The sequence below is a fragment of the Asparagus officinalis genome, chromosome 8 (assembly GCF_001876935.1).
Source record: "Asparagus officinalis chromosome 8, Aspof.V1, whole genome shotgun sequence".
Classification (NCBI taxonomy): domain Eukaryota; kingdom Viridiplantae; phylum Streptophyta; class Magnoliopsida; order Asparagales; family Asparagaceae; genus Asparagus; species Asparagus officinalis.
Window position 1 is genome coordinate 121,951,050 of NC_033801.1, and position 7,759 is coordinate 121,958,808.

A 7,759-nucleotide genomic window follows, 5' to 3' on the forward strand; every position below is an offset into this window, starting at 1 on the left:
GCAACAGCAGTGTCATAGCCGCAAACTAAATTGAAAGTTCTTGTTAGTGCATAAAATTAAAATCCTCAAGTAAAAACTAAAAAGAATGACGCTGAATTTGGCATGTTAACTCCTTTATTCTTTGAAAGAGTGAATCATGCTGAAATTAAATGATTTTTAATGGAATCTTGACAGGTTACATTCATAATTTTGCTTACTACCCTTCCATAATCTTGTAAAGGTACAAACCATAAACATAAAACTTTGATTATATCACAACAGTAAACATGATTGTCTGGTTAGGTAACATGTAAAAGCCACCGTAATAACTTCAAAGCTTTACGAGTAAAAGGTGAACTTTTTTAGTTTTTACTTGATCATGGCAATTCATCCTTCAGACCTATCCCAAATTTAATGTATCAACAGCCGACATAATAAATCAATGGTCAGCCACAATGCTCTTAAAAGTGCCTCTGCAAGTCATAGGCATTACTGGGTCAAACTCTTCATTCAATCTGTAAGAAGAACAAAAGATTTGGTAGTTGGTGGTTGATATAGACTATTGCTGCATTTGGTTTCAAAACCGCACAAGATTATGTTTGCAAGGGTTAGTTAGCAGTCAAGATTTCTACGCTCTCCCGTCATGTTCATTATAACAAGAGCGTGTAAACATGGGATGTTGTGCACAGCGGAAATTTCGGCAGCACTTCTGATGCACAACAAGAGAATAAGATCACAACTAAATCCATGTTTCACAAAGGAAACAAGAATCGAAAGTGATATATCTCAATAAAGTGGGATATACATTCTTCCTCTCATCAATTCTAGGACTGACTTGTCGAGGGAACCTAACAAGTTATTACAAATCACAGCAATACAATAAATTTTACGTGGTTCGGTAAGTTACATATGTCCACAGGGCAAGGAGGGGGGATCTACTATTAGAAAGAAAAAGAATACAAATATGGTTTACAATCTCACAAAGTCTCACAAATAAAACACTCAAACAACTCCCTGTTTTTCTTCTTAAAAAAATAGCCGTCAAAAACCCTTTTTCTCCTCTGTGGTTTTTCTATTCACGCCGCACTCTCCTCTGCGATTTTCCCCTGCTTGCACGAAACCCTAGGAGAAAGACGTTCCTATTTATAGTTGGCCAGCACGCGTTGGAAAAACACGGTCAATTCAACGCGTCTATCGGAAGACGCGTCGTGGGGTGTGGCCCCCACGCTCCTACGAGAAAACATGTCTCGTGGGGTGTGGCCCCGCGTAGGGGTGTGGCCCCATGCCCGCGTTCACAATTCTCCACATTGGTGAAGTTTCTCAAAACTGAGCCGACACCAAAGCATCCAAATGTCCCACTTATTGTGTCCAGTACGTCGTGAAGTTAATTCACGATAACTGACTCAATCCACAACAAGTCGGGAACCCGAAATAGAGCTCAATCAATCTCCCCCCATCAAAACCAACTAATCCAACCGGCTGCATCAAACATGACTGCCTACGTATCCTTTTGCCCAAGGAATCAAGCCGAACGTAATTCACCCAAATGGCCTCCAAAAGCCTCAACACCGAAGAATGTTCAAAAGCTCCAAACAATGACCAAACCTAACACCTGAAATAACTTTGGTTAACATATCCGCAAGGGTGTCCTTTGTGTGGATCTTCTCCAATATAACATCATCGTCATCCAAAACATCACGAACAAAGTGGAATCTGACATCAATGTGTTTCGTGCGTGCATGATACACCTGGTTCTTTGCCAAATAGCTAGCCGACATACTATCACAATATACCTGAATGGTCTCCTGTGATATCCTCAAGTCCTCCAATAATTCATGCAACCATAAAGTCTCTTTTACAGCTTCAGGCACTGCCATATACTCCACCTCTGTAGTAGAGAGAGTCACCGTAGACTGAAGTGTACATCTCTAACATACAGGTACTCCTGCCATTGTAAAAACATAACCTGAAGTAGACAGGCGCTTGTCAAGATCCCCCGTGTAATCTTAATCCACATAGCAAATACAATCCTACCATGTCTTTTTATTCTTCTGAAATATCAAACTAACACCCACGATACATTTGATATACCATAGAATCCACTTCACGGCCTCCCAATGACCCTTCTCGGGATCGTGCACGTACCTGGATACCATGCTCACGGCCTGTGATAGACCTGACCTTGTACACACCATAGCATACATCAAGCTACCCATCGTACTGACATATGGAACCTTCGACATGTAATCTCTGTCCTCAACTAAAACATATGACATCAAAGCTGAAAGCTTGAAGTGGGGAGCCAATGGAGTACTCACTACCTTTGTATTGCCATCAAAGTTGAATTTCTTCAACATCTTCTGCAGATAACTCTTCTGTGTAAACTTCAATCTCCCCTTCGCCATGTCTCTCTCGATCTCCATACCTAATATCTTCTTCACCTCTCCAAGATCCTTCATCTCAAACTCGGATGACAGCTCCTTTTTTAACTTTTGAATAGCCAAAGAATTCCTAGAGGCAATAAGCATAACATCAACATATAGTAACAAATAGATGTACTCACCATCCCGTAGCTTATGCATGTAAACACATGGGTCATATGGGCTCCTCGTGTAACATCGGCCAATCATAAAGCCATCGAATCTTTTGTACCATTATTGCGACGATTGCTTCAATCCGTAAAGAGACTTCTTCAGTTTGCACACTAATTCTTCCTTTCTTGCAGCTTTGAACCCTTAGTTTGTGTCATGTAGATTTTTTTTTCTAAATCTCCATGTAGAAAGGCTGTCTTAACATCCATCTGGACCAAATCCAAATCCAGCTGTGCCACCAATGCCAACAGAATCCTAATCGACGAATGCTTTACAACAGGTGAGAATACCTCGTTGTAATCAACACCCTCAAGTTGTGCATAACCCTTAGCAACCAATCTGGCTTTGTATTGAATGTCCTCAATAGAAGATCCCTCTTTTTTTGCATACACTCACTTGCATCCAATAGCCTTCTTACCTTTCGGTAGCTTTGTAAGTTCCTAAGTATCGTTCTTCTGAAGAGAATGCATCTCCTCCTTCATAGCTTCCCTTTACCTGATCGAATCAGAGCTAGACTCTGCCTCCTTAAATGTAGAAGGAACCAAATCATCAACAACCTCTGCTGATAAGACATATGCAACCATGACATCATTATATCAAGCTGACCGACGAATCACTCTTTTGGGTATGTTTGCTACAATGGACTCTTGAACATGACCCTGCTCCTGAGTCTCACTATCCACTGTATCCTCTATATGCTCAGCTGTCATCCCATCTCCTCCTAGTGTCACTTCTGTAGGAGCCTCAATAGATACAATGCTATCTGGAGTGGGTGGAGTCACATCATCTTCCACCTGCTCTGATATCCCTCTTGTCTGGTCTCCCTTCACTTGCTGAGGAACTTGAGGCCTCATCATGACGCCTCGTCGAATGTAATATCTCTGCTAATAACTATCTTCTTGTCCTATGAATCCCACAATTGAAGCTTTTTACTCAGTCTCTAAAGCCTACAAAGACTGCTTTCTTTGCCCTCGGATTCAATTTACCATTACTGACATGATAATAAGCTGGACACCAAAATATCCGAAACGACTCATAGTCATTAGTCACCGAACCAGACCAACGCTCCATAGGAGTCTTCCCCTGTATCACAATGCACGATAACCTATTCATGGGATGGCTCGCATAAACCAACGTCTTGGCCCAAAAAGGTATTGACAATCCACTCAGTGTCATCATACATTACACATTCTCCAGCAAGATACGGTTCAACCTCTCAGCCACCCTGTTCTATTGCGGTGTCTCATGAACTATGAAGTGCCGCCTAATGCCGTGATCCCGGCAAAAATCTAGAAACTGATCACTCTTATACTCTCCTCCATTGTCCAAACAAATAGTCTTTATCTTTCTACCTGTCTGCAGCCCCACTTTCTTCTTTCACTCCACAAAAATATCTAGGATCTCATGTTTATGCTTCATAGAGTATACTCAATTTCTCCTGGAATAATCGTCAATGAAAGTGATAAAATAGTTGGCCCTACCAAGTGATGTGTGCTTAGAAGGGCCCTAAACATCTGTGTGAATGTAGTCTAATATACCTTGGGTATTATAAATAGCGGTGTCAAACTTTACTCTCGTCTTCTTCCCAAGTACACAATGCTCACACAGCTCCATCTTGCAGGTCTTCACACCTTTTAATAACCCATGTTTCATCAATGTCTGCAGGGACTTATCACCAGTGTATCCTAAACGCATGTGCCATAAACTCGTAGTGTTATCCTCTTTAGTGAGAGAAGCTGCCAGACCCCATGTAACTGTCTTGTCCTTCAAGTAGTATAGCTTGTTTTCCATGACACCTTGCATCACCATCATGTACCCCTTCATAACCTTCAGAGTTGCATTATCCAAGATCACCCGATAGCCAGCTACCTCTAAAGTCCCAAGTGAAATAATATTCTTCGTTAACTGCGGCACGAACCTTACTTCCTTTAACTTCTGAGTCACCCCGTCACACATGTTGATCCGAACTGTACCAATACCACCAATAGGACATAGGTGATCATTACCCATAAGCACGACATCCCCTCTTTCTAACTCCTCAAAGCTGGAGAACCAATCCCTCCTAGGGCATCCCCTTTTTCCAACTCCTTAAAGCTGGAGAACCAATCCCTCATAGGGCAAATATGGTATGTAGCACCAGAATCCATCATCCACTCCGTAGAGTCAGCGTAACAAACTGACGGTAATGTTGAGCATGAAAAGCCCGAAGAATTCATATCTGAATTGTCGTCACTAGCCTTGACAACATTCACTTCCAAAGCTTGTACAATTTTTCCTTTATTCTTCCCGCCTTTGTCCTTTAACTTTGGGCAGTCGATATTCTAATGTCCATCTTCTTTACAAAAGCGATATTGATTCCTACCAATACTCTTATGGCCACCTCTATTCTTCGATTTTGAGCGGTTGAATTGGCAGCGGTTTGGATCACGGTCTCGAACTGTTAATTCATCTCCCGATACATTCTCGAAGGGTTCATCATCACTCTTCCTCAACTCATAATTTACTAACACTGAGGTCACCTCCTTATAACTAATAGTAGTTCTTCCATTGATCATAGTGAGAATGAATGTACCATAATCATCCTCCAGTAACGAATACAAAAGTAGCATCACCTTGTCTTCATCCTCAATCATGATGTCCATATTGTCCATATCTGAAAGTAGCTTCGTGAAGTTGTTTGCATGCTCCCTAATGGAAACTCCCCTCTTCATCTTGAACTGGTAAAACCTCTTCTTCAAGTGAAGCCGATTCTCAATGCTCTTAGTAAGATACTTCTCATTGAGCATTTCCCACAATCTCTTTGCCGACGTCTCGTTCATAACATCATAAATAAGATCTGGTGTCAAGCATGACCGAATAACTCCACAAGCCCTACTGTTTATCTTCTTCCAAACCTTGTCCTCCATGTGTTCGGGTTTCTCTTGTAACTCAAGAGTCTCCTCTAAATTTTGTGCATCCAAGGCATCCATCACCTGACACCTCCACAATCCGAAATTGATTTTACTGTCGAACTTCGGAACATCAATCTTTGTATTATTGATAATCAGACTTTGTATTGCCTTCGAAAGAGACGATCCCGATGTGCTTGTTTCACCCATGTTGTAGATCTAACTCTTCAGCTAAGAATCCTTCAGCGAATCATTCGAACAAGCCCCAAGCCAAAATCTGAGCTCTGATACCACTTGTTGTGTGTAGCGAAAATTTTGGCAGTACTTCTGGTGCACAACAAGAGAGTAAGATCACAACTAAATCCTTGTTTCACGAAGGAAGCAAGAATCAAAAGTGATATATCTCAACAAAGTGGGATATGCACTCTTCTTCTCATCAGTTCTAGGACTGATTTGTCAAGGAAACCTAACAAGCTATTACAAATCACAACAATACAACAAATTTTACATGGTTCGGCAAGTTGCCTACGTCCATGGGGTAAGGAGGAGGGAGATCTACTATTAGAGAGAAAAAAATAAAAATAGGGTTTACAATCATACAAAGTCTCACAAATAAAACCCTCAAAAAACTCCCTGTTTTTCTTCTAAAAAAACAGTCGTCAAAAACCATTTTTCTCCTCTACGTTATTTCTATTCACGCCGCACTCTCCTCTGCGATTTCCCCTACTTGCACGAAACCCTAGGAGAAAGACATTCCTATTTATAGCTGGCCCGCACTCGTTGAAAAAACGCGTTCAATTCAACGCGTCTATCGGAATACGCGTCGTGGGGTGTGGCCCCCACGCTCCCACGAGAAAACGCATCTCGTGGGGTGTGGCCCCACGCCCGCGTTCACATGAGACATATTGATTGATTGATTTTTTTTTTGCATGGGATTTTTTTGTTGGATGTTTTTTTTTTTTTGGTTTTTTTTTGGGGTTGAGCTTGCGTTTAGCCACGATATTATAGAACTTACGAAATCGTATAGAATTCCTTAGACCTCTTAAACAGTTGAGTAGAGATGAACTTGAGTACAACAAACATAGTTGGGTTAAAATAAAGAACATGAATTTTTGGATAGATTAAGAATTATAGTCTTAAAATTCAATAGTCAATTCAAAAACCTTTAACAATGATATATATGTCACTAGCTGCAAGAGGTCAGTTCTTTAATTGAGTTAACACTCCAGCTTACTCTAATGCTTACTAAGAACAAATACGCTATATGAGTCTGAATAAATACAAAAAACAAAACTTTGTATTGGAGTATAAAAGATGCGACCGTCCATTTTCCCTTTCAAAACTATACAAAGGAGAACATAAGGGGCTGTTTGTTTGTATGTTTTTACCATGTAAAAGGATGTAAAGTGTAAAAAAGTGGGTCCTAATGTCAGCTTTCGTCACTTTCAATTGTTTGTTTGTAGTTGTGAAAATAGTGTAAAGTGATTTCATATGCTGATGTGGCTTGTAAAGTGATTTCATAAAAAAAGATATGATTTTAGGAGAAAGCTGACATTGAAGTTAGGAAAAAATAATAAAAAATAATTCCAACCAATATGAATATTTGAGTAGGGACCACTTTTTACACTTTCCAAACAAACAATTAAAGTTACATTTGCAAACCAAACAAGCAATTTATGATTCCAATGGAATCAAAAACAAACAAAGAAAAGTATAAAAGTAAAATTGATGAGGTGGACAACAATTTTTCAAGTTGTGTCATAAATACACAACTTTACCAACAACAACCAAACAGCCCCTAAACACCTCTCCTGTTTTTATGATCCACAGACAGATGTGATCAGTTCTTTTAATGAAATCTGGCCCATTAACAAATGCAAGAGGACTTTTATGACCTTCTGGGTCTTCTTGGGGTCGGTGGTTCAGTGCTCCATTACTCTGTCTGGTCGCCAATTATGTACAAGGAATGGGAATTTTGCTAAGATGATGGCTGCATTAAAATATATCCAATAATCCCGGTCCATTGCATTAATGAGTATTAAGAGAATGTCAATCATTAGAAAATTACTTATGTACTGATCAAACGGTTGACATCTCTATGGTGCATCTTCAACGTAATGGGTGTGGTGTAGGACTGGCAGAACAGTTGATGGAGCCTGGGGAACGTTTTGGATGGTCGGCGGTCGACCGCGAGATCGTGGCGGTCGACCGCGTTCGTGCACGGGGCCTCACTGTGCCTCTGGATCTTTGGCGGTCGACCGTGATGGTCGACCGTGTTTTCTTCTGGAGTTGGTGCGGTCG